Here is a 26,099-nt window from a genome sequence, read left to right on the forward strand (position 1 = left end):
AAAAAATCCTCATTTTGGATGGGGTTTTTTTTCTAAGAATGGACATTTTCCCTGCTGCTACTTTCAGTGTTTAGGGCCTTAGGCCAAAAGGGGACTTAGACGTTTTTTTATTATTATTATGCCCCTCCACCTGTTTAAAAACAATTGCAAGGTATTTTGAAACTAAGTAAGGAGTCTAATTTTTGCCGGACACAAATAAAAGCACTGAATATATGTGGACTAATTTAATTCCACGGCTGTCATTTTAAAAACAAATGCCTACCATGGGGCTTACACACCGACCCAATATATTTTTTATAAAATGAAAAAACAAGATAGTGGTAGATACCATATTTCAAGTCAGGAATGAAGCCAGAAAAAACTCAAAGTCACCTTCTAAAATCTCGTCCAATTAGATCCAAATCTGTAGACGTTTGCCACTGTTTCTGTACTTAAATTTCCCTGAGAAGTAGAATTATTCAGCTGTAAGCTTGTTCACCCTTTTCAGAGCTGCTCTAGTCATACTGGATGAATAGTGTGTTGGAAAGCTGCAACAATGTCATAATTCTTTCTGAAAGTGCCATTTATAATCTTCTTATAGGATTCTTTGGGGAAGAGGTTACATTCCATGGTAAGTGAAAAGTTCTGGCAGCATCAAATAGAGGAAAGAAAAAAAAAATGTTAACATAGGCATTTGCTTCTTCTGTTAGGCCTCCTTAGACCCTTTTATTTATCTTAAAAGAAATAACTCACACTCCAAGGTAGTGGTGAAACAGGCCACAGCTTTATTCACAACGATTACACTAATACAACTTCCTCCTGCCTCCCAACTGTTTTTTTCCGTTTCTAACCTTTTGCAAATGAAGTTATATATGCAATCTATATATTTTTGTCATGTGCTTTATTTGCTGAATCCACCTGTTTCAAGAATGACCTCATTGGATAAGGTGACCATACGTCCCGTTTTGAACAGGACGGTCCCGTTTTCAGACCTCCTGTCCCGTTGTCCCCACAGACAGCTTCGGGACGCCGAAATGTCCCGTTTTTAGGGACAGCGTCCCGAAGCTATGCTTGGGGAAAACGGGACAGGCGATCACTTCCTGTCCCTCCCTGCCGCAAAAAAAAAAAAAAAAAAGAAAAGCCTCCCCATCTTTCCCCCTGTCTACTGCTCTTACTGCCCTGCCGCTACAGCTGCTAAACCCGACAGGAAGTCTTTCCGACGTCAATTCTGGGATTGGTGGCGGGACTGACAATTAATAGATGTCCCCTTTTGATGAAAAAAATAAATGGTCACGTTATCATTGGAGCAATCTTTACTGAGAAAAAAAGGGGTAGCTTTTTAGCAAGAAACATAAAGCTGTTTTTCATGTGCTGTGCTTCAGTTAATGAATCTTTTCCTCTAATTAGCAAATACCATTACTGTTTGCCCAGAAAAATAGAAGGTTTTGCATGCAATATCTTTGTATTGAGGTGCCCTGTTTATGTGATGGCTTATTAAATGTATTTTGAGCTTAATAAAGCAAAAATAAAAACCCAGAGAGCTATTTAGCAAATCACATTAAGCACGTCCAAACTGTGCCTAAGTTCCATCCATAGAACTCAGGTCTATCTGAAGCCTAAACTATGCTTAAAAGTAGACTTCCTTACAATGCCTATAAGACCTACTTTTACAATTGCTATGCAGCTTGCTAGCTCACTCTGTAGCACACTGGTTAAACCTACAGCCTTCTATCTTAATGTTGCTGGTTCGAATCCCAGTCACTCTGATGGAATAGAAATAAATAAAAGCATTAAACAGATCCAACTCCCAGTATTACAATTATAATGAAAAACAGCATAAAATCGCCATTCTAATAGCATAATAAAATATTATAACATTAAGGACATTGTTTGGATGTCTAAATCTCACCTAAAAAGTTAGGCATCTAAACAGTGCTGAACCCCGCTGAGCGTGATTCTACAAAGGATGCCTAACTTAGACATCTAAATGGCGTCTAACTTTAGATGCATTTTGCAGAATCAGGGCCTTAATGTAAGCAAGTGTAAAGAGATGTATGTGGGAAAGAGGAACCTGAACTATAGCTATATGATGCAGTGTTCACATAAGGAGTCACCACCCAGTTAAAGGATCTAGGTGTCATTGTTGAAGATACATTGAAAGCCTCTGCTCAGTGTGCAGCAGTACAAATCTTGAAAAAAGTCACTCCATTAAGGTTAAAAATCAATTCAACCCAAATAATAGTAAGAATAAGCATAAAGTGGTTGGCGAATTTACAATCGAGTTTAAAGTTAGTAAGACTTCACCTCAAGTTTAACTTGCATTTAAACTTAATGTCGGTTCCCTGAAGCAGTACCGAAACATAGCACGTTGGAACTAGTATAAAGTCTAAGCTAAGTTTCAGTATTTTCAATACACTTTCAAGTATTTAAAAAAAAGAGATGTTCTTTTATAGCTCGTGTAGCTAGTGACAGTATAATGAACTACTATGAGCACCGGTTTGAAATTGGATTGAACACTGCGATGATTAGGTGGTGAGGCGGAGTTTTCAGCCTTCATGTCTCTGAGCAGAGTTCTTCTAGATATGCAAACAAATTAAATTTGGGTTTAATTTATTTTTAACCTTAATGGAGTGACTTTTTTCAAGATTTGTTGTTGTACCTTTAGTCACTCAACAGTTAATTAATTGAGTTTATTACCCCTACAGTGATTTTTGACTCAGTGGGCAGCAGTGGCTAAGAAAGCAAATGGAATTTTAGGGATTATCAGGAAAGGAATGGAGAGTATGCAAATTCTACCACACAGGGGTGAAGGAGCCTATCCAAGATAGCTGCTTGAGGAGCTCACCCACACGCCGTTGACTCTTTCTTCATATTACCAATAGTAAAAAAGAAAATCAAAGACCCGGGTTTTCCCCAGTAGAACTAGGAGTTGTTACTTCTTTAACTGGACCAATGTGTGCCTTCATAGACCACAGTTCCAGCACATAGAAATGATAGCGAGCTTCGGCTTTTCTTTCATTGAAGGTGTCACCTTGTTTCCAGAAGAACAGAGCCCACCAGCATAGCCTCTATCGTCTGTGGCAACTTTGGATGCCTTTCCAGGTGGAAGCGTATTACCCCATGCCAGAGCCATGAGACTGGAGAAGAACCTGCAGCTGGAATAGAACAGTGGGGGTCATCAAAGTTATCAGCTGAGAACTTGAAGCAACACCCTGAACTGGAGTCTATGAAGGTATTTGCCCCAGCTGTGGGTCCAGGAATTCAGATTTCTTTATCAGGCTCTAGAACAGAAGAGGGATTCAAAGTACAAACCACAAAGGAACACAAGAAAAGTACATAGGGCCTTCATATTCTCGGCAATCCTACTTTAGTGATGGACCTGATATGGGCCGTGTTTTGGCGTCTCCACCTGTGTCAGGGGTCAGAAAGTCTTGTAGATCCGTATAAAGGATCAAAATACTAAAGTCGCAATGAAAAATATTTCCCCAAACTGGTGGTAAAGAAACACACTCAGACTAACAGTTGATCTGGTGCCACAGAGCTCAGCTGCACACATAGGTTCTGCTGTGCAATTTAGTTCTGAGAACTTGGAGAATGCTGTCAGACAACATAATCTCAGTCTAATAAACTTTCCCAAGGCATTTTCAGTTAATGCTCATGAAATGTTTACAAGATATTTAACGGAGACATTGAAAGTTCCAGTAGCCTCACATCATCCTCTCTAAAAAAATATTATTTGTTTGAAAAGAAGAAGAAACAAAGTCCTAAACAGCAGGCTTTGTCTGCAGAGTTTGGACTTAACACATTTCCCAGAAAGATCTGATATAGAGGCCCTGGTTCCAGCTACACTTTTGGTGCAATTTGCTATTGATTCTGACAGAGAATTGTTGCTTAGATTGTTTTTTTATGCATAAAGATAGCTTTTTGTAATGATATATAAGGATGTACCAAGGACAACCTAGACTAGAAGAAAACAATTTCTACTTTTGAAGTCTCAGATTGTGCACTTGGGAGGTACTTTTGTTTTAAGATACCTATGTAAATGTGTAGTTGTTCTTCAGAGGGTAAGATATGTCTAGTTCCTCCTTAAACATCTTTTTTCCTGTTATTGGTTTCTTAGGTATTTAATCTCTGCCTTTTTCTTGCAGTTTTTTCTCCTCTTTATAATGGAGTAATATTTACAACGTATAATTGATGTTTCCTTTATTCTATTTAACTAGAACAGAACATTATGTTTGCTCTTTTTTTGTTGTTGTTATTTTCCTGACTTACTTTGTCATGTAAAATGAAAATTTTCATAAATAATTTTTTTTTTAAAAGGAAAGGAATGAAAAGCAAAATTGAGAATATTATAATGCCCTTGTTTTGCTCTATGGTGGAGCCATAACACTTATACTGTGTGCAATTCTAATCACCACATCTCAAAAAAAAGATATAGCAGAATTATAAAAGGTACAGAGAAGAGCAACAAAAATGATAAAAGGGATGGGACAACTTACCTATGAGGAAAGGTTACAATGACTATGGCTGTTCAGCCTGGAGAAGAGACGGCTCAAAGGAGATGATAGAGGTCTATAAAATACTCAGTGGAATGGAAAGGGTAGATATGAATCACTTGTTTACTCTCTCCAAAAATACTAGAACTAGAGGGCATGTGATAAAGCTACTACATAGTAGATTTAAAAAAAACAAACTAGATAAAATATTTCTTCACACAATACGTAAAACTCTGGAATTCATTGCCAGAGAATGTGGTGAAATCAGTTAGTTTATCAAGCTTTAAAAAAGATTTGGATAATTTCCTAAAAGTCCATAAGCCATTATTATGATGGACATGGGAAAATCCAGTGCTGATTTCCAGGATAAGCAGCGTAAACCCTGTTTTACTCTTTGGAATCTTCTCAGATATTTGTGGCCTGGATTGGCCACTGTTGGAAACAGGATATTAAGCTTGATGGACCTTCAGTCTGTCCCAGTATGGCAACTTTTATGTTCTTTTTTTATATATATATAATCCTTTATTTATATTTTATCATTGACAATAAACAGGAAAAAATACTGTGCTCATGAAATACAAAAATCCAAACTATTTAGAAGATATATCCTTAATACAAAGTATAGTTAGTCCTCTATATTGAAGAAGTTGCTAAAGAATAACTGAAATTAACATTTGGAAATCAAGTAGAAAGAAAACAAAGAATGGTGGCTTGACTGCTCTTAAGCAATTATTCCCTGAGTTATCTTGAAACAGCAAAATTCAAGTAGTAGTAGTTAATGATTGCTCTCTGGCAGAAATAAATTTAGACAACTGTTGCGGTTCATAAAAAACATATCTATCATCCCTGTATACTAAGGGCTCCTTTTACTAAGGTGCGCTAGCGTTTTTAGCGCACGCAGGAAATTACCGCATGCTATGTTTCCAGAACTAACGCCAGCTCAATGCTGGCGTTAAGGTCTAGCGCACATGACAATTTAGCGTGCGCTATTCCTCGCCTTAAAGCCCTAACACGGCTTAGTAAAAGGAGCCCTAAGACACACTTGCAGGGATATCTTAGAGCAAAAGTTGCCCCCAACTGGACTACCCGGGGCCTCAAAATGAGAAATTGTTTCCTTCTCTTCTGGGTAGACCGAGAAACATCTGGATACATTCTTATAGTGTTCGTCAGGAAAGGTACATCCTTGTATTTAAAAAAACATCTTTTTTTTTTTTTTTAGTTCAATCTTTTTATTAAGGTTTCATCAAAACAAGAAATTAAACATTCAGTAACAAAGTAAAATAACAAAAGAACAAAATCCAATAACTACAGTCATAAACTTGCAGTGAATACACAGCAACAATGGCAGATAAGATAAGTAAGAAAAACGCAGGCAATTATAACAACATAGCGATATTGACATTCAAAAGAAAAGAAAAAGAAAAAAGGTACAGCATATACGAACAGAGATGAGGCAGTCACTAAGATTATTTAGGTTAAAGTAGAATGTAAAGAAACCTCTAGATTGTGTAAAGAGGATTAAGACTTACAATATTCGATAACAGGAGACCACACTTTAAGGAAAGTAGATAAGGAGTTAGTTTTTTCCGCTGCCACTTTCTCATATTTAGAGTATAAGCATACTGAGTTCCACCAATAAGCATGAGTAAGAGAAGAGAAATCTTTCCAACATGCCAAAACATCTTAAGCATCCATTCCCTATCAGAGTCATTAGCAAACCGTACAATCAGAGTAGCTGAAACCTGGACCTCAGAGTCCGACCTTTCAAGGAAATTGGTCATATCCAAACTATCAGCAGACACATTCTGCTGTTTGGGATTTTGAGGTTTAACAACCGTAGGAAGGTAAAATATTTTTGAGAGAGGTGGGTATGAGGTCTCGGGCACTTTCAGAATTTCGCTCATATATCTTTTAAACATTGCTAAGGGTGGAATAGGATGTATTTTAGGAAAATTAATAATCCGGAGATTACATCTCCTGATAGAATTTTCCATCATTTCTTGCTTAAAGTCCTTAGCCCAAGTTAGAGCTTGTACTTCCAAAGATTTTATCTTAACCTCAAAGTCACTAGTTTTAGACTCTAAACTTGTTACCTTAGTTTTAAGTTCCAAATTTTCTGAGAGTGCAGTAGTAGTACATTTTGTAGAAAGTTGCTGGATTTGATTCCTGAGAGAAGTTTGCATAGCTGAAACAGCTTCCCAAATGGATTCCATTGTAAAGACTTTGGACCTCTGCAAGGGAGCAGCTTCTGCTCCAAAGCTCCCTGCAGCTCCCACAATGCCCTGAGCCGCCTCAGTTGTAGAAAAACCTCCTTGAATTTGCTAGATTCTCGTCACCCGCTGGATAGTTGATAATTCTTCCTCTTGCTCCCTTCCGGAATTGGTCCTTCCGCTCTATGGGACCAGCAAGAAAGGCTCCCGGGCTGGTGCATCTGAAAAAGACTTCCCCTTAGCTCCGGGACAGCTGGGCGGACTGTGATCTTCGGAGGAAAGAGTGACACCCTCGAAGGAGAGATCTCACGCCTCAGTTCATGCGGTCTCTCCAGCCATGGAAACTCTTATGTTCTTATGTATGATAAACATACAACACTTCACTCTATCATGCTGATATATTCTATATCACAATGAGGATTCTCAGAACGCCACCCTGTCCAAACAGGAATAGCATGGCAGCACTCTTCATTGATTCCACCCAATTATGTGACACAGATTAATTTTCTGCTTTTTTTATTATATAAAATTTTTTGTATATTTAGTTATAAATTTATCTTAATTTCATATTAAATCCTAAATTCTCCATTTCATTTCTTTTTGAAATGCTTAGCTCATTTCATTTCCTGTGACTTACTTTGTCATGTAATTTGAAAATTTGCATTAATAACTTTTTTTTAAAAAAAGGAAAGGAATGAAAAGCAAAGATTACAATATTATAATGCCCTTGTATCTCTCCATGGTGGAGCCATAACACTTATAGGGCTAGATTCAGAAAGCAAACCAATCGTGTACCGATTGGTTTGTGAGCCCTTTGAAACCCGATTTCCCTCCGACCCAATTCACTAAAGTGTTCAGCAATCCCATCCAGATCCATGCATGCAAATGAGGGAAATGGCATGCAAATTTGGGAGAGCAGTGATTCACTAAACACTTTAGCTACCACCGATTGGGCTTGCCAATCAGAAAAGAAGCAACTGGGGTCACATGATGCAGCCTGCTTAGTCGGACGTGCGGAAGGAGAGCTCCCGCTCCACTATGTGTAAAACCGCGAATATCTCAGCCTTTTCCTGCATCCCCCAGGTATATTTTCATTCTACCAGCTCAGTAACCCCCTTGCTTTGCGGGGGTGCCTTCGGGGGTCGGCATCCGAGTTGGGTATGCCCATAAAAACAGCCTGTAGTGCCTGGGATAAACTTTAGACTCCCGCCTCCAAGATGGCGGCAGAACCAGACACTTTTACTGTCCCGGCTGGGGACTGGATCACGGACATTACCAGGTCTGTGTTCGCGGCGTTGGCTGATCGGCTTAATAAAATCCAGTCGGCCGTGGATGAGATGCATGAAAAATTTGATTCCCACAGCCGACATCTGACGGAAGTCGAAACCCTTGACTAACCTGTAGTATTAATGTTGCCCAACTCTGGGTCAGAATCAGTGGTGCAGCAAGGGTGAGAGGCGCCTGGGGCGGTGGCGCCTCTCCCCCATCCTCCCCACCTCCACCCTCTCCTTCCCCACCCTCTTCTGCCATGCACGTGCCACTTCCCTTCCCTCTGTAATGCTCCTGGCGCATGCAGCAACCCCCAATCTGTTGTCACGCCAGTGTAGGCTCTTCCTCTGACGTCACTTCCTAAGCCCGAGTTTGTCCGCCAAGCCCTTTCCTTTACCTTGTTTAAAAGCAGACTAAACACCCCCCATTTTTTATATAGCTTTCAATCCATAACCCTACTCCCCACTGCTCACCAATCCAACTAGCAGAATAACCATTCCCCTTAGCTGTATCCATGACATCCTGTTTGTCTGTCTTGTCTGCTTAGATTGTAAGCTCTTCCGAGCAGGGACTGTCTTCTTTGCGACTCTGTACAACACTGTATACATCTGGTAGCGCTGTAGAAATAGTAGGAGTAGCTGTCGATGGCATGACAGCAGTGTGTGCCAGGAACATTACAGAGGTACGGGGGAAGGGAAGCAGCATGCATGTGTAGCAGTGGGGGGTGGGTAAGGAGAGGGGGGGTTGAGAGGAGAACAGTGCACCCCCACCAAGATGTTGCCTGGGCATACCGCCCCCCCTCATGCTATGCCATTGGTCAGAATCCATATATGGAAAAATATTCTGTGGACTAAAGGGATGGGACTTGATAAACCACCTTTCTATGCTTACAATCAAAACGGTTTATATATTTTATACAGGTACTAATTTTGTACCTGAGGCAACGGAAGGTGAAGTGACTTGCTCAGTCACAAGGACTAAAACATTCTATTTGTAAAACTTTGGCAAATGTTCAAAACTACTTCAGAGCAAAAGCTATAGTTATGCTCTTTCTTCAACAACTTCCTAATCAGTTTGATAGAAGTGTTTTTTGCTGTAGCATAATTATATTGCACACATTTCTTTATTTCCACCGGGTGTTCTATGGATTGACTAATTTTTGTAAATGTCAAGTACCTCCTACTGCTTGTCTAACTGAAAACAGGGGCATGAGGCACTCATAGTTTACATATTTTTAGTACCCAGTAAGTGAACAGTGTGTTTACCTAGCATGGTCTTAAATCCACTGAAAACAAGAATTATCCACAACAATTGACAGTAAGGAAAAATATAACCTTAGGTTCTGCTATAGAAACATTCTTCTAAATTAGAAAAATATAGATGTTTTTGTATTAGATCTATTTTCTTTAACTGATGTTTTACTGATAAAGAAGCATGCAGTAATGACTATTAGGATGCTTAGAGGGGCATAATCAAAACATACATCTGTCCGATTTGGGCGTATGGCGCTAGATGCCCAAAGTCGGCAGTGGGAAAATGCCCATTTTTGAAAAATATGTCTAGATTTCCCCCCCCCCCCCGAAAATAGTCTATCTGACATCCAGGCTATTGTTCGTCCAGACCGCCGGGATGTCTATCTTTATTCCACTTTTTCGACCAAAAATTTCAGCCAAGTTCCAAACGCTCAGAACAAGACCTTTTGTATGTGGGAGGGGCCAGCGTTGTGATGGACTGGCCACCCAGACATGGCATTAGAGCAGTGGAGCACCTTACAGGGCACATATGTGAACTTCACAAAAAGGGTGCCAGATAAACATCTCACCAGAACTTCCTTATAGGTTATGGTGAGACCCCCAAAACTCACTATACCCACCTGACTACAACCCCAATAGTCCTTAGGGTTGCAGGTAGCCCTATATAGTAGTAGAGTACGGTTTGGTGGGCGCAGATGTTCCACCATAAATGTAGTGGTTAGAGTGGCTTATGGGCCTGGGTCCTCCTCTCTATGGTTCACTAGCCCCTCCCCCCAGGCTATTTAAGACACCTGTGTGCAGCTCTACTAGGCTTTCCTATACCAGGTGCTGATGTTCTGTTGACAGGTATGTACTTTTTATTATGATTTTTTGGGGGGGGGCGTGAGGGAGTCAGTGAGCACAGGGGGAGTGTGTCAGTCTTTACTTTGTCTCTGCGGTGGTTATCTGGTCACTTTGGATACCTTTTTGGCACTTATACCTGTTTTTACATCGTCTAACTCACAACGTTTATGTTTTGTCCAAGATATCTAGTGAAACATTCGATTATCCATGCAGGATGACTAAGACTAGGTCAGCCCCCATCCCGCCCACATACTGCCCTAACCACTCCTCCAGATATGCTCCTTTCAGCTCTGTACACATAGCGGCATTCAGAGACCTAAAAAGGCCCACAACACGTCCAGAAAATTGGTTTGATAATTATCGGCACTTGGAAGACCTGTCTTTTAGGTCGTCCAAATGCCGACTTGGTTGGGTGTTTAGACATGCTTGTTTTGATTATGAGCTCCTTGGGTGACAATGTGTCACTTATTATTTGCCATATTTATCTATTTGTGTAACTTGATGCATGTAGGGAAGAGGAACCCAAGATATAGCTGCTTGAGGCAAGGTTCTACATTAAGATCATTGCCCAGGAAAAGGATATAGGTTTCATCGTTGATAATATGTTGAAACCCTTTGCTGAGTGTGCATCAGTGACTATAAAAGCAAACTGAATGTTAAGAATTATTAGGAAAGAAAATTAAAAAAACAAACTGGAATATTTTAATGCTTTTATATCTCTCTATGGTATGACTGTGTGCAATTCTGGTCACCACATTTTTAAAAAGATATAGCAGAATTAGAAAAGGTACGAGAGGGGCAATAGAAATAATAAAGGGGATGGGATGATTTTTCCATGAGGACAGGCTAAAGAGGCCCCAATCCACTCTGAGTAATGGAGGCAGTGCCTGTAAATATATCTTGAAAACCAGAATGGTTTGGGGGTTCCTTAAGAAGTAGGTTAAAAAAACTCTGGTATAGCCTACACCTTAATACTGTTATTGATAGCTTCAAAAATAAGGGACCTTCAAAACTGATGCCTTTGGGAAAACTCCATGCTCTGTAGCATGATGTGAAAAGAATTTGCTGAACTGATGATCTAAGGCAGGGGTGCCCACACTTTTTTGGCTTCTGAGCTACTTTTAACATGACCAAGTCAAAATGATCTACCAACAATAAAATTTTAAAATACACAAAACACACTGTACACAGATAAAATGTTATCATTTGTATTCAGAGGTCAAAGCAGATGACTTTAAAATATGCAATGTCACCTCAGTAACAACTATCCCAAAATAGACAAATATACCCCCTCCCATTTTACTAAACCGCTGAATAACCCACGCTGCTCCCAATGCTCATAGGCTCCCTGCGCTAAAAAACGCTATTGCAGTTTAGTAAAAGGGGGCCATAGTGCAAAATAGACAGCTTTGAACGGAACAATCGACTGAGCAAGGGAGCCGGCCAGGCACGCTGCTGCTCCACAAGGAAGGGAAGAGGAAAGAGAAATGCTGGTATGGATGACGCGAGGAGCTGCCGCCGGGCCGCAGCTTTGACCGGAACAATCAACTGCAGCAAGGGAGCAGTTGATCATCGCATCCAGACCGCGGGCCGCAAAATAGCACCTGGAGGGCCGCATGCAGCCCATGCGCCGCAAGTTTGAGACCGCTGATTTAAGCAGATCCCCTCTAGCTAATAACTTACTTATCAATACAGCATCCCCCAAGCAAGAAATAAATCCTTCCTTTATGCTGTCCTACTAAGTTCATAGCATATGCACATGAGGTACAAGCATTAAAAGATATAACTCCCCCCCTTATACAAAAGAGTACCGTGGTTTTTAGCACCGGCTACGGCGGTAACAGCTCCTATGCTCGTAGGAATTCTATGAGCATCAGACCTGTTACCAGCACGGCCGGCGCTAAAATATGCGCTACGCTTTTGTAAAGGGGGGGATGTTTACTGCAGTTTCATTGTGTTGAAAGTCAAAGGATAAACAATGTGTTTTCTGTATTGAAACATTTCTGCTGTTCCATGCAACAACACAGCCCAAGAAGCCTTGCACTGATGTGATAAACCAAGTGAGCCTCAGGGTGCATATAGTCCATGGACTTCATTTTATGTCTCATTTACTTTGTGAATGAAATGTGAACACACTATTTACTCTTCCCCTGTGGCAGCAGCACATTGTCACAGAGTCCATGGACAATTGCATGGAAAGAAATGGAAAAACCCTCAACTATTATTTTCTGATGGCTAAAATCAGTATGACTTCCCATGCAGTTCAAAAGCAAGGATCCAGATTGTTAGATATACGAAACATAATATATCCTTTTGGGGGGTTTGTTATTAACTATAAGGTGAAAGAACTGAGGAATGCTTCAAATGGCAAGTGATGAAATAAAACACTCAAGTTGGCGGGTTTTTTCTAATGCACTGAGCAGCTGCAAATGTAGAAGCAGCTTTTCAAAATGATTAGGAATGCTAGACTCAACACAAGTTAACCCCTATTGGGCACAATGAAAGGAGTGTACAGAGTTATTACAGAAACAAGAGGAAAATTTGATAGTATTCTATTTTGGCAAAAAAATGGACAGACTACTCAAGGATCAAGAAGGAATGCTAGCTATTACTATAATAATTGGAATGAAAATGTGCAGGAAGTGTTGGATGAAATATCCCCTAAGAGAGAAAAGAAGATCTTTGACAGAAAAGGAACCCCTTGGTACTCTGTGGAGCTGCTATCCTTGTAACAGGAATGTAGAGTTCTATGAAGAAAACGGCACAAATATGAAAAAGCAGAAGACAGAATTTTATGGAGGAAAAAAAAATCAATGTTTATAAGGTGCAAACTAAATGGATATTAATAAGGGAAGTGCCTACTGCTAACAGCATAGAATATGAATGACCTCTCACAGACTAAAAACTCCAGCAGATAGATTTTGGGAGGAGTTTTCTCTAACCAAAGAAACAGAATTTAGAAACTACTATCCAAGTACATTAAATCTCAATGCTTATTAGGTGTTTGTCCAACATTCCTACTAAAAACCCTTCTAGAACGTATTACGTAGAAGCATAGAAACAAGATGGCAGATAAAGGCCAAATGGCCCACCCAGTCTGCCCATCCGCAGCATCCACTATTTCCTCCACTCCCTAAGTGATCCCACATGCTTGTCCAATGCTTTCTTTAATTCAGACACAGTATCGGTGTGGCGCTGTGGCCAAGCCGAAGGGCACTGCCTGAAACTGATAATGCTGACTGAGAATTGCAAAGCAAAGTTACCGCTGGTGGGGGGGCAAGTACTGTCTCTGGCAGTGGTTTCACAGCGGTCAATGTGCTTCTGCCATTAAGCAGCAGATGCTGCATTGAAGCTGAGATTGCTTTGGCTTCCATTTAAGGGAAGGTCCTTGTTTGGCAAGGACAGAGAAATTGGTTACGTATTTCGGGGATTCCAAGTCACAGTGTTTACCAGAGGATAAATCTAAGAGTTCTTTCAAGTCGCAGCCGTCCTGCCTGTGTTTTCAGGATACCAAGCATTACTGACCATTTTTTATTAACTTTTGAAGACCATAATCCCCTTCCTCAGGCAGTGGTGTACCAAGGAGGAGGCGATCCACCCTGGGTGCAGCTCTCGGGGGGTACTCCTCTGATCCCTTTTTATAGGGTGGGTGTTAAAAAATGATTGGCCCTGGGTGTCATATACCCTAGGTACGCCACTGAATGAGGTCTCACCAGAGTTTTATACAGGGGCATCCATACCACCTTTTTCCTACTGACCATACCTCTCCCTATGTACCCAAGCATCCTTCTAGCTTTTGCCGTTGCCTTTTCAACCTGTTTGGCCACCTTAAAATCATCACATACTATCACACCCAAGCCTCGCTCCTCTTTCATGCACAAAAGTTCTTCACCCCCTTAACTGTACCTTTCTCTTGAGTTTCTGCAGCCAAATGCATGACCTTGCATTTCTTAGCATTAAATCCTAGTGCAGCTGCCAACTTTCAGACCATTCTTCAAGCATTGCTAGGTCCTTCCTTATGTTATTCATACCATCAGGGGTGTCTAATCTATTGCAGATTTTGGTATCATCAGTAAAGAGGCAAATCTTACCTGATAGCACTTCAGCAATATCGCTTACAAAAATGTTAAAAAGAACAACCCCAGAGAACCAAACCTTGAGGCACACCACTGGTAGCATCTCTTTCCTCAGGGTAATCTCCATTGACCACTACCCTCCGTCACTTTCCACTCAACCAGTTCCTGAAAGATTTAATAGAAAAGGGCATTTTCCCAACACAGTTAGGGAAAATAATTATGATTCCCATTCTAAAGGACCAAAAAGGAGATATGAACAATGTTAAGAATTTTAGACCTGTAGCTTCAATCCCATTACATGTCAAACTACTAGAAAGTGTTGGAACGAATCAATTAACAGAGTACTTAGAACACCATAGATTACTATATTTCACACAATCAGATTTTAGATAACATTTCTGCACAGAAACCTTATTGAGAATTTTGACCTCAGAGAATAGGAGATATATGAGTATCAGCCAACAAGTTCTTGTGTTATAATTCGACTTAGCAAGTGCATTAGATATGGTGGATCATCAGCTTTTAATGTTGATTCTGAACTTTCTTGGGATTGGTGGCAAAGTGTATTCTTGACTGGAAGGATTTTTGATGTTTAGATCATACAGTGTAAAAATGAAAACTGAAATATCCAAAGAGTGGACAGCATTAAGTAGTGTGCCTCAGGGCTCACCACTTTCTCCAATATTTTTTAATGTACTGATGTCAATGCTGGACTATTTCTTGGATGGGAAAAGGCATATGAATTTCTCCTATGCAGGTGACATCACAATTTGCCTTCCCTTTTTTAAGAATTAAATTAAAATTAACAGTTTAAAAGGTTAAGTTATAAGCTTAGTTGATGATTGGGCAGATAATATGAAGTTGAAAATGAACAAAGATAAAACCAAATTTATATTTATAAATCCACCTAGGATCTCTGGTGATGATACTCAATTCGCATTACATAATAACCCACTGAAACTGGAATCAGAAATGAGAATTTTGGGGATAATATTTGATAGACATCTGACATGGGAAGCACAGGCACAAAGTCTAACAAGGAGTGTGTTTGCGACAATGAGAAAATTTAGACGAATCTGTCACTGTTTTGACAAAGAAAATTTTTGGCTACTGGTTCAATCACTTGTATTGTCTCAACTACATTACTGTAATGTTCTCTATATAGGTTGTACAGTAAATATACATAAAAAAATTATAGACCATTATTCTAGAATGTTGTGGCTAGGCTTATTGTCTCAGCAACAAGATATGACAAGGTGACACCTTTATATCTCAGATTACACTGGCGTCCCTTTGAAGCAGGGGGTATCTTTAATCTACATTTTCCTTGGTTTTTCTGATCTTCAAAGGAATATCCTAGAGGTATTAAATATAAAACAATACACTCTAACTTTTCTATATTTGGAGGTAAAATGGTGGAACTCTCTCCCACTGCAACCAAGAAATATCCCTTCTTGTGAGAATTCTCATAAAGGCCTGAAGGCCTACTTGTTTGCAAGATATGTTACTCATACTAACAGATGATTTTGTAAAGGTTTCAAACTCCTGCCGCAATCAGCTCAGCAGCCCTGGCAACCTGCCCACCCCCACCATAACGATCACGGCAGGTGAGATGCATAATCTTCCTGCCGTGGTTTGCAGCAGTTCAGGGGGAATCACAATTGTGGCAGGAGAAATGCCCAATCTCTCCTGCCGCAATTGCGATCCACCCCCCACGAACCCCGACAATACTAGCAGGAGGGTTGGGCTCCTGCTGAGGTGCAAGCCCCCGAATCCCTCAAAACCGGCAGGAGGGATCCCAACCCCTCCTGCCAAGCTGCACTTCCCTGACCCCCCCCCCCCACCCTGACAATACTGACAGAAGGGAGCCCAACCCCTATTGCCGGAAGGTGAGCCCCCTCAAATACAGACAGGAGGATCCCAGGCCCTCCTGCCCACAGCACACACTGCCGTGACCTCCCCACCAAGCTCCCAATCACCCCCTGAACCCCTGAATGGTCCCCCTTAACCCTGTGACCCCCAAAACCCCCGACATCCCCCCTCAACTTACGTTAAGTTGGCCGGACAGACGGGTCCCAAGCCTGGCCGGCAGGCCTGTCATCCTCTGGATGGCGGGCCTAGAGCCTGATTGGGGCAGGCACCTAAGGCCACGCCCACAGGACGGGCCCAAGGCAACTGGGCCAATTCCGGATGGCCCAGGCGCCTAAGGCCCCTCCTATAGGTGGGGCCTTAGGCACCTGCTCCAATCAGGTCCTAGGCCTGCCATTCGGAGGATGGTGGGCTTGTCAGCTGGACGGGCTTGGGACCCGTCCGTCCAGTCAACTTAACTTAAGTTGAGGGGGTGTTGGGGTTGGGGGTGTCGGGATGTTGCGGGGTTAGGGGGGCCGGTCAGGGGTTTGGGTGGCAATTGGGGTTCGGGGGGTGATCAGGGGTTTGGGTGGGCAATCGCAGGGGGGTGTGCCCTGGGCAGGAAGGCCTGAGATCCCTCCTGCCCATATTTGAGGGGGGTGAGGGCCCACCTTCTGGCAGGAAGGGTTGGGCTCCCTCCTGCCGGCATTGTCTCATGGGGAGTCGTGAGGGGGGTGCGCCTTGTTAGGAGGGGTTGTGATCCCTCCTGCCAGTATTTGAGGGAGTCTGGGGGTTTGGGGGCTCACGCCTCGGCAGAAGGGGTTGGACTCTCTCCTGCCCATATTGTTGAGGTTTGGGGTTCGGGGGTGGGGGGTGGATTGCGATCACGGCAGGAGAGATTGGGCATCTCTCCTGCTGCAATCGCAATTCCCCCCCCCCCCCGAAATGCAGGAGAGATTAGGTATCTCTCCTGCTGCAATCGTTGCGGGGGGGGGGGGGGATTCTGTAACCGGTGTTGTTTTTGATGCTGATTACAGAATGCTGGTTACAGAATCCAGCTTTTAGATGAAGGATTGGCCCCTCCTTCACCTAAAAGGTCTTGTTTTGGGCATTTGGGACTTGGGCAATTTTTCGGTTGATAATGTATTCCAAGGTTAGACGTAGTGGTGGGCTGGGTGATTAAACTGCTGAATGTAGAGGTAGGCCATTCTCAAAAAAACCTCATTTTAGACTTTTTTTTTATTTTTTAGAATGGACATTTTCCCTGCTGCTACTTTCAGCGTTTAGGGCCTTAGGCCAAAAGGGGACTTAGACTTTTTTTTTTTAATTATGCCCTTCCATGGGTTTAAATAGAAGCCCTAGCTATGCTCCACCAATGATCCTCCCCTCTGTATGCTCCCATTTACTCTACATGCTATGGAAGTTAAACAGATATTTGCAGAACAGCATCTAGGTGGCATGCTAGTATATATGTGCATTTGTGCACAGACATGTTTATGCTAGTATTCAGCACCCTGAGGTTGGGGTTTCATTTTTAAAATTTTTTATTGGAATTTTAAGATATGAAATACAACATTAATTAAATAAAACAAAAAAGAAATTTTTTACAGTACAGATAATACATACATATTAAACACAGATGCATAAAGGATAAACGAGCATTCATGTAAACTAAAATAAACTACGGCACAAAAAGAGAACCTTGACATCATCGCATCACGGAAACATGGTGGAACAAAGAAAACGTCTGGGACACTGTGCTACCGGGATACAAGCTATACTGCAGAGACAGAGTGGGTCAAAAAGGTAGGGGCATTGCCCTATATGTCAAAGAGGGAATAGAGTCTGCTGGAGAGAACATGCCAGAAACAAAGAATAAGTTAGAATCTCTATGGGTCAAAATTCCGGGAACAAATGAACTGGAAATGAAGATCGGCATCTATTACCAACCCCCAGGGCAGTCCGAAGAAATTGATGAAGAAATGATGGCTGAGATTAAACACAACTGCAAAGGAGGAAATGCAGTTATCATGGGTGACTTCAATTATCCAGGGATAGACTGGAACCTAGGCACCTCCGGCTATAGTAGGGAAACCAAGTTCCTGGATGCAGTGGGCGATTGCTTCCTGGAACAACTTGTCAAGGAAAACACAAGAGGAAATGCAATTCTGGACTTAATTCTAAATGGACTACGAGGACTGGCGCAAGATGTAGAAGTAGAAGGGATGCTGGGAAGCAGTGATCACAATATGATCTGCTTCAATCTGGACACGGGGGCGAAACAACGATCCAGAACGACGGCCACAGCGCTGAACTTCCGAAAAGGAAATTATGAAGGGATGAGACTCATGGTGGGGAAGAAGATTTAGAAAAGGATAGGTGCTGTAAAAACACTAGAGCAAGAATGGTCCCTTTTTAAGGACACAGTCAGCAAGGCACAAAATCTATATATACCACGTATCAACAAGGGATCTAAGAGAAAAAAGAGCAAGAAACCGGTGTGACTCACTGTAGCAGTGAAAGAAGCGATCAGAGACAAGATTTCTTTTAAAGTATAGAAAAGGTAAAAAATGGACGAAAACTGGAAAAAGCACAAGCAACATCAACGCAGGTGCCATAAGGTGGTAAGAGGGGCCAAAAGGGACTACGAGGAAAAAATTGCCAAGAAGGCGAAAAACTTCAAGATATATTAAGGGGAAACGACCCGCAAAAGAAGCAGTGAGGCCATTGGACAACCAAGGAATAAAGGGAGTGCTAAAAGAGGACAAAGCCATCACCGACAAACTGAACACGTTTTTTGTGTCTGTGTTTACAGAAGAGGATATACGCAACATACCGGAAGCTGACAGGCTATACCTAGGAAATAAAGATGGGAAACTGACTGGTTTTTTGGTCAGTATAGAAGAGGTATGCAGGCAGATTGACAGGCTTAAAAACGACAAATCTCCTGGACTGGATGGCATCCATCCGAGGGTAATCAAGGAACTGAAAGGGGTTATAGCTGAACTGCTTCAACTAATAACCAATCTGTCAATCAAATCGGGAAGGATTCCGGAAGACTGGAAAGTGGCGAATGTTACGCCAATCTTCAAGAAAGGTTTGAGGGGAGATCCAGGAAACTACAGGCCGGCGAATCTGACCTCGGTACCGAGAAAGATGGTAGAGGTGCTGATAAAGGACCGCATCATTGACTACTTTGACGGACACAATCTGATGAGGACCATCCATCACAGCTTCAGCAAAGGAAGATCTTGCTTGACAAACTTGCTGCACTTCTTCAAGGGACTTAACAGGCAGATAGAGAAAATTGACCCAGTCAACATTGTATATCTGGATTTTCAGAAGGCGTTTGACAAGGTCCCGCATGAACGACGACTTTGAAAAATTGCAAGCCATGGGATTGAGGGTGAAATACTCACGTGGATCAAAAACTGGTTGGTGGATAGAAAACAGAGAGTGAGGAGTAAATGGACAATACTCGGACTGGAAAAGCGTCACCAATGGAGTCCAAAGTTAACGACACTGCTCCTTGTATCTCTGGGTAAGTCACTTGGTCCCCCATTGCCTCTGGTATATTAGATAGATTGTGAGCCCACCGAGACAGACAAGGAAAAATGCTTGAGTACCTGAATAAATCCATGTAAGCCGTTCTGAGCTCATAGAAAATTGAATAAATAAATAAACAAAATATACATTAAAAAAGACTCATTCATCAAAAATATCACACACACAAAAATCCAAAATTAAAGCACTAATGCCCTGCAGTACTAGTATAAATTTTTGAAAGAGAGGAAAAGATTTTAGAGAATGTCTACATGCAAGCTGAGAAACCAAGTCGCAATAGACTAATTTCCAACATGAGTCATAAAAACCTCCCCAAATTTTCAAAATATACAGTAGTGTGTCTCACCATGTGCAGGACACGGACCATACAAGTCTGCCAGAATCAACTCCTTTGGCATCAAATCCTGAGTAGTAAATTGAAACCATCCTTCCCTTATTTCTGTGGTGATCTCACTGAAGGCAGTGATTCTTAATATAGTCTTTGGGATACAACCAACCAGGTTTTCAGACCATTTATAATAAATTTATTAGATAAATCCGTATAGAAAAGGGACAGTCATGAAATATATATTTTATGCATATTCATTGTTGATATCCTGGAAACCTGTCAGGCGAGGTGCCATTCCCGCTCAAAATTACTAAAAGTCAAGAACTATTGCAATGCTTGTAAACACTCCAATGTCTGTTTCATAACATAGTAAATGACGGCAGATAAAGACCCGAGTGGTAAGTATAGTACTTTCTTTTGGCACTGCCCTTTTGAGTCAAAAATGTCTTAGAGTCAGACAATGAAAACCTGGCATACTTCCAATTATGAAATATTGAATGTTTTCTTTTTTCCCGGAGAATCCATAGGAGACTGATTACTGTGCTTCTTTGTCTTTTCAGAATGCTTCCTATTTTCACGTGTATATCAAAGATCTCTCTCAAACCTTTTCCTTCATCAGTTAAGCAAAACGACTGTCAACGAAAGGTTAACCTTTTTAGCTGTATGCTTGTAGGTGAGCTCTTCAACCCTGTAGCTTCAGGCAAAGGAAACAAATTTAACTAGTCCTTGTCCAATTCTGTCTCCACACACATGAAATAAATAAACCCAGCCTTGGAAAAGAATATTTATTCAATTTTTTTTTTCTACACCGTTCTCCCAGGGGAGTTCAGAACGGTTTACATTAATTTATTCAGGTACTCAAGCATTTTTTCCTTGTCTGTCCCGGCGGGCTCACAATCTACCTAATGTACCTGGGGCAATGGGGGGATTAAGTGACTTGCCCAGGGTCACAAGGAGCAGCATGGGTTTCAACCCACAACCCCAGGGTGCTGAGGCTGCAGCTTTAACCACTGCGCCACACACTCCCCTAATATATGGACCTATAGACTTCAACATGGTGCTTTCTAGTCTGTATCAAAATTATAAATATTCTTGATGGAAGAAAGGATGTTAATAAGCAAATCTGAGAAGACTGAAACCATCTATACACCAATAGGAAAAAAAATTGGAATTGTTTTATGTTTATGACAGAAGGGACTTTATTAAGATATTTAAAAACATATATGTTTGGATCAGCTCTTGAGTGGATTTATAAGTTACCAATGGTCAGTAAGCACTAGATTTCATAAATGGCACTTAAAAAAATCAGCACTGAAAAAAACAGCACTTGGGGACAAATTCTATAAGAAGCGCCCAAAAGTTAGGTGCTGAAATAGGCACCATTCAGTGCGATTCAAATAAAATTGGGTGCTGTTTAGTGAATCATGCTGAGCGGCACCTATTTTGGAGGCGCCCACTAAATAGGCCAGCTCTAGGCATAACTAAAAGTTAGGCGGCCATGAGAGTGCTTAAGCACGCTTAAGCGTAGCGATTCTGTAACAAGGCGCCTAACACGAAGCCATGCCCATGCATAACATGCATACTGCCTATTTTTTTTGAAGGCCGCCTACATTTTTAGAGGCGCCTTGTTACAGAATCACTCTTTCTTGATTGGCGCCTGAGTTTTAGTTATTGCTGATTAAAAAGCTTAATTGAGGTTGCTATTCAATTTAGATAGGCGCTTATCTAGTTGGGCGCCTCCAAAATAGGTGCCTAACATTAGGCGCCGGTTACAGAATTTAGGCCACAATGCCAGTCTATAAAAGGCAATCAAAATTATCTTCTGTTTAGAGAATAGCGCTCGGCACTAGGAATCCCCTTAATTTATAACCGTGCATATAAATTGGAAGAATGCCCATGACCTTTCCATGGTCACACCCCCTTTTTGGAACCACACATGTATTTTTAATTGATTACAATTAGTGCCATTAATTGCTTATTAAGATCCAATTTATTGATGCTAATTGTCGACAAGCCTGATTCAGCCTCTGACGTTGCAAGTAAGTGGCTTAACTGCATCTGTTAATATGCCGCTCACTCCCTCACATAGTCATATGGAAGCCAATGAGCTTCCTGCAAATGTGCTACTATTCTGTACCTTTATGTGCTTAAGTGACATGGAAATGTGGGCGCCAAGTTACAGAACTGCCCTTCATGGGTAGAAGCCTTGGGGAGCTGACAAAAACTGTGATCATCCGTGATTAATATTTTAGGACTGGAGGTGGAGCAGGGCACAATAATAGAGAACAGAGGTTTGGTTCCACCTATACAGTAAACTCCGTCAGACCGGATCGCCACAGTGCACTTAAATGGAGTGTGCGCTTAATAGGAGTATCACTTGTCAGTGGTGAAATTACAGTACACTGTAGTCAAATGCAATAAAACTTTTTTTAAACCAAAAACACACTACAGTAATGTAGTTGTCAACCATGCAAACATTCTACATTTTACTAAAATAATCTGTCATTGTTTTCTGCACGCAGATTGCATGATTCAGGCTGTGTATCTGACAACTGATGCTGTAAAACTGACAATAATCGTGACAGCCATTTATCTCCAGATAACAATGCAGCATGTGTAGGGACTTGAGCGCGGCCGAGAAAGAAATAATCTCTGCAGGTGGTTCATTAGTCGTGATGACAGCAGCAGTATCTTCATCATCATCATCAGAGTCTTGGTTGTCTGCAGTGTCCTTAATGACTGTACAGATATCAGCATTAGAGCTGTCAGATGATGTGGGCAGATCGTTGTCAATGTGTGTGTGCGAGGGTGGGTCTGATTGGCTGTCTGAACATGTGACTGCAGTTAACTGGAGTGAATGTGACTTGAGAGAAAGGCGGTTGGACCTATAACATATGTGCGCGTAAGCGAATTGTGTGCTTATCAGAAGTGCAATTATGTCCATTTACTTTAATGTAAAAAAAACGGGACCGTGCAGGTCACTTGCAGATAACCAACGTGGGCGCTTAACCGACATGTACTTAGGTGGAGTCAACTGTATTTTCAATATTTTCTTACAAACCTTTGCAATTAATTTTTTGAATGTTTCAAACTAGAATGAATAGGAATCAAGTATCTACTTTTTTTTATATTTAGGAAAAGCTGATATTCAGCTGCTGATCATTAGTGGAACCCAAAACTTCAGGGTAGAATCCAGCCGATACTGTTTTATCCAAAGATCTCTAACCTGCAAGATGTGAAAGTCTGTAAAAATATATTCACAGGGGCAAATCTTCATGGAACAAAGCTCCATACTCCTTCCTCAGCTGCACAAATATAATTTTTACAACAGGAGAAAACAATGCTGCAGGACAAATATTTAGTTATTTGCATAGCTCAGAAATTCTGCCAGAGGCACAAATATGTGTAGTACATTAGTCAGACTTTGTATGTAAATTGCATTGCATTAGGTACAAATGGTATGTACATATTTATTAACACTGTGCCAGTATGCTCACCTTTGTGATTTCCAGCATTTACTAAGTATAGTTTTATAGAAAGGATTTACAGATTAGAAGCAAGTTGTGCTCTATATTAAATTGCAAACCTGGTGTAAAGGATTTTGCAATTCATTTCTTATTTGCAGAATACTCATACAAAGAGCACTGTAGCATCTTAGTAAATTCTGTTAATATTCTGTTAATATTCCTGTTTTATACACACTGACTGCCCAATTATTTTGGAAATTGAATATTTAGTATGTATTAGGTGACTTTAATGCACTTTAAAACTATTTAGTATGTGATAAAACTATACAGGGGCAATTTTACAAACACCCTTTAATTCTATAAAAAGTGCTAAAAATTGTGCAAGCAAGTTTGGTTGCATACTCATATTGCACGCGCAATTTAATTGAACAAGCTAATTAGTGCAGATAATTGGCATTTTAACAAGTAATTATTAGTGTTAATTATAATCAAGTGTTACACGCGTAAATTTAGGCGCAAGATCTTCATCTCAATTTTACACAAGTCAAAAAAGGAGGTACAGAAATGGGCAGATCATGGGCGTAATTTTAAAATGAGGACATCTGCACCTAAATTTAGGCATGGACATTTGCAACACATTTTCATTGGTGTTAATGGCCATGCCTAGATTTAGTTGCGGTTCCCAAGCATACTTGCTATTTTATAAACCTTACATTGTGCTCATTTTGGGGGGAAGCCATACATAGAATTTACCCTTGATTGTGTAAAACGGCATTTTACATGGTCTAATGCCTGGCAACTAAAATTCAATGCAAAGAAATGCAGAGTAATGCATTTGAGGATTAATAATTGGAAGGAACCGTATATGCTGGGAGGTGAAAAGCTGATATGCACGGATGGGGAGAGGGACCTTGGAATGATAGTGTCCGAAGATCTAAAGGCAATAAAACAGTGTGACAAGGTGATGACTGCTGCTAGAAGGATGCTGGGTTGTATACAGAGAGGCGTAGCCAGTAGAAGGAAGAAGGTGTTGATGCCCCTGTACAGGTCATTGGTGAGTCCCCACTTGGAGTATTGTGTTCAGTTTTGGAGACCGTATCTGGCGATGGACGTAAGAAGACTTGAAGCGGTCCAGAGGAAGGCGACAAAAATGATAGGAGGCTTGTGCCAGAAGACGTATGAGGAGAGACTGGAAGCCCTGAATATGTATACCCTAGAGGAAAGGAGGGACAGGGGAGATATGATTCAGACATTCAAATACTTAAAGGGTATTAACATAGAATAAAATATTTTCCAGAGAAAGGAAAATGGTAAAACTAGAGGACATAATATGAGGTTGAGGGGTGGTAGATTCAAGAGCAATGTTAGGAAATTCTACTTTACGGAGAGGGTGGTGGATGCCTGGAATGCGCTCCTGAGAGGTGGTGGAGAGGAAAACGGTAACTGAGTTCAAAGAAGCGTGGGATGAACACGGAGGATCTAGAATCAGAAAATAATATTAAATATTGAACTAAAGCCAGTACTGGGCAGACTTGCACGGTCTGTGTCTGTATATGGCCATTTGGGGAAGGATGGGCTGGAGTAGGTTTTAACGGAGGTTTCGGCAGTTGGAACCCAAGCACAGTACCGGGTAGAGCTTTGGATTCTTGCCCAGAGATAGTTAAGAAGAAAAAATTTAAATTGAATTAGGTTGGGCAGATTGGATGGACCTTTCAGGTCTTTATCTGCCGTCATCTACTATGTTACTTATAAAATGAACCTAAAAAAACCGAGTGTAGTGGAATGGGTAGATGCGAGTCATTTATTTACTTTTCCAAAACTACAAGGACATGGCAGCACACAAGGAAACTACTATGTAGTAAACTTAAAACAAATTGAAGAAAATATTTATTCACTTATCAAGTAATTAATAAAATTTAATAAAATTGTAGCGTTTTAGCACTGGCCACAGTGGTAACAGCTCCTTTGCTCACAGAATTCCTATGAGCATCAAAGCTGTTACTGCCACAGCTGGCACTAAAAAACACGCTACGGTTTTGTAGAGGGGGGGGAGAGGATGCCTTCCAGCCGTGGCCCTGAGCCTCCTATTACCGCTGGTGAGGGGGGGTGCTAGAGAGGGAGAGGTGCAGAGAGGAGGAGATGTGCCACGAGATCTAAGTCCTGTAAGTAGTCAGGCGGCGCAGAGATAGTCTCTCACAACTGGTTTCAATTGTCTCTGTGGAGAGAAATCTTAGTGGTCTGTTAGCTTGCATCTCCTTATATACACTGCTAAATGACTGTTGTGACATCATTTCCCTAGTTCCACATGATTGGTTACAGCATTTTTTTTATTCCATATATGGCCTACAATTTGATTCAGAAGGCAGAGCTATTACTAACACGTGATCTTACAGACAAAGAAATTCCTGAAGTTACTATACTACACTGAATGTAATACCTTTTAAAGCAAATTATATAGAAAATTAAGTATATATTGAAAACACATTATAGAAAAAGTTCATAAATAAAGCATGACTTAACTGCACAGAGAGGTTCATATGCATATTCGTACACAAAAGGTTTCTAAAATCTATTTAGTCTTAAAAAGAGATGTATTTCTATAAAGAATTTAATAAACTCTTAAAACTGTTTATAAAGAACTAAAATATACTAAGGGAAGTAGAAAATATGTATTAGGAAATGCATGAAATCATATGACAATATATTGTTACAGACTGGAGTTTCATCCCCATAGGTTTGAGAGGTAAAGTTTGTACTTACACCACA

The 26,099-nt window shown here is 41.0% G+C and overlaps 1 long non-coding RNA gene across 1 annotated transcript in view; it reads right to left on the bottom strand.

The window, feature by feature from the left end:
- Positions 1–373: 373 nt before the first annotated feature.
- Positions 374–26,099, bottom strand: part of LOC117362377 — a 54,441-nt gene continuing 28,715 nt past the window's right edge. Inside the window, exons 2-3 of the long non-coding RNA XR_004539871.1 lie at positions 3,011–3,134; positions 374–624 (exon numbers count right to left, since the gene is read on the bottom strand). This is a non-coding gene — a long non-coding RNA (uncharacterized LOC117362377). The remainder of the gene's footprint in view (positions 625–3,010; positions 3,135–26,099) is intronic.

The sequence above is a fragment of the Geotrypetes seraphini genome, chromosome 6 (assembly GCF_902459505.1).
Source record: "Geotrypetes seraphini chromosome 6, aGeoSer1.1, whole genome shotgun sequence".
In the NCBI taxonomy this organism is placed as follows: Eukaryota; Metazoa; Chordata; class Amphibia; order Gymnophiona; family Dermophiidae; genus Geotrypetes; species Geotrypetes seraphini.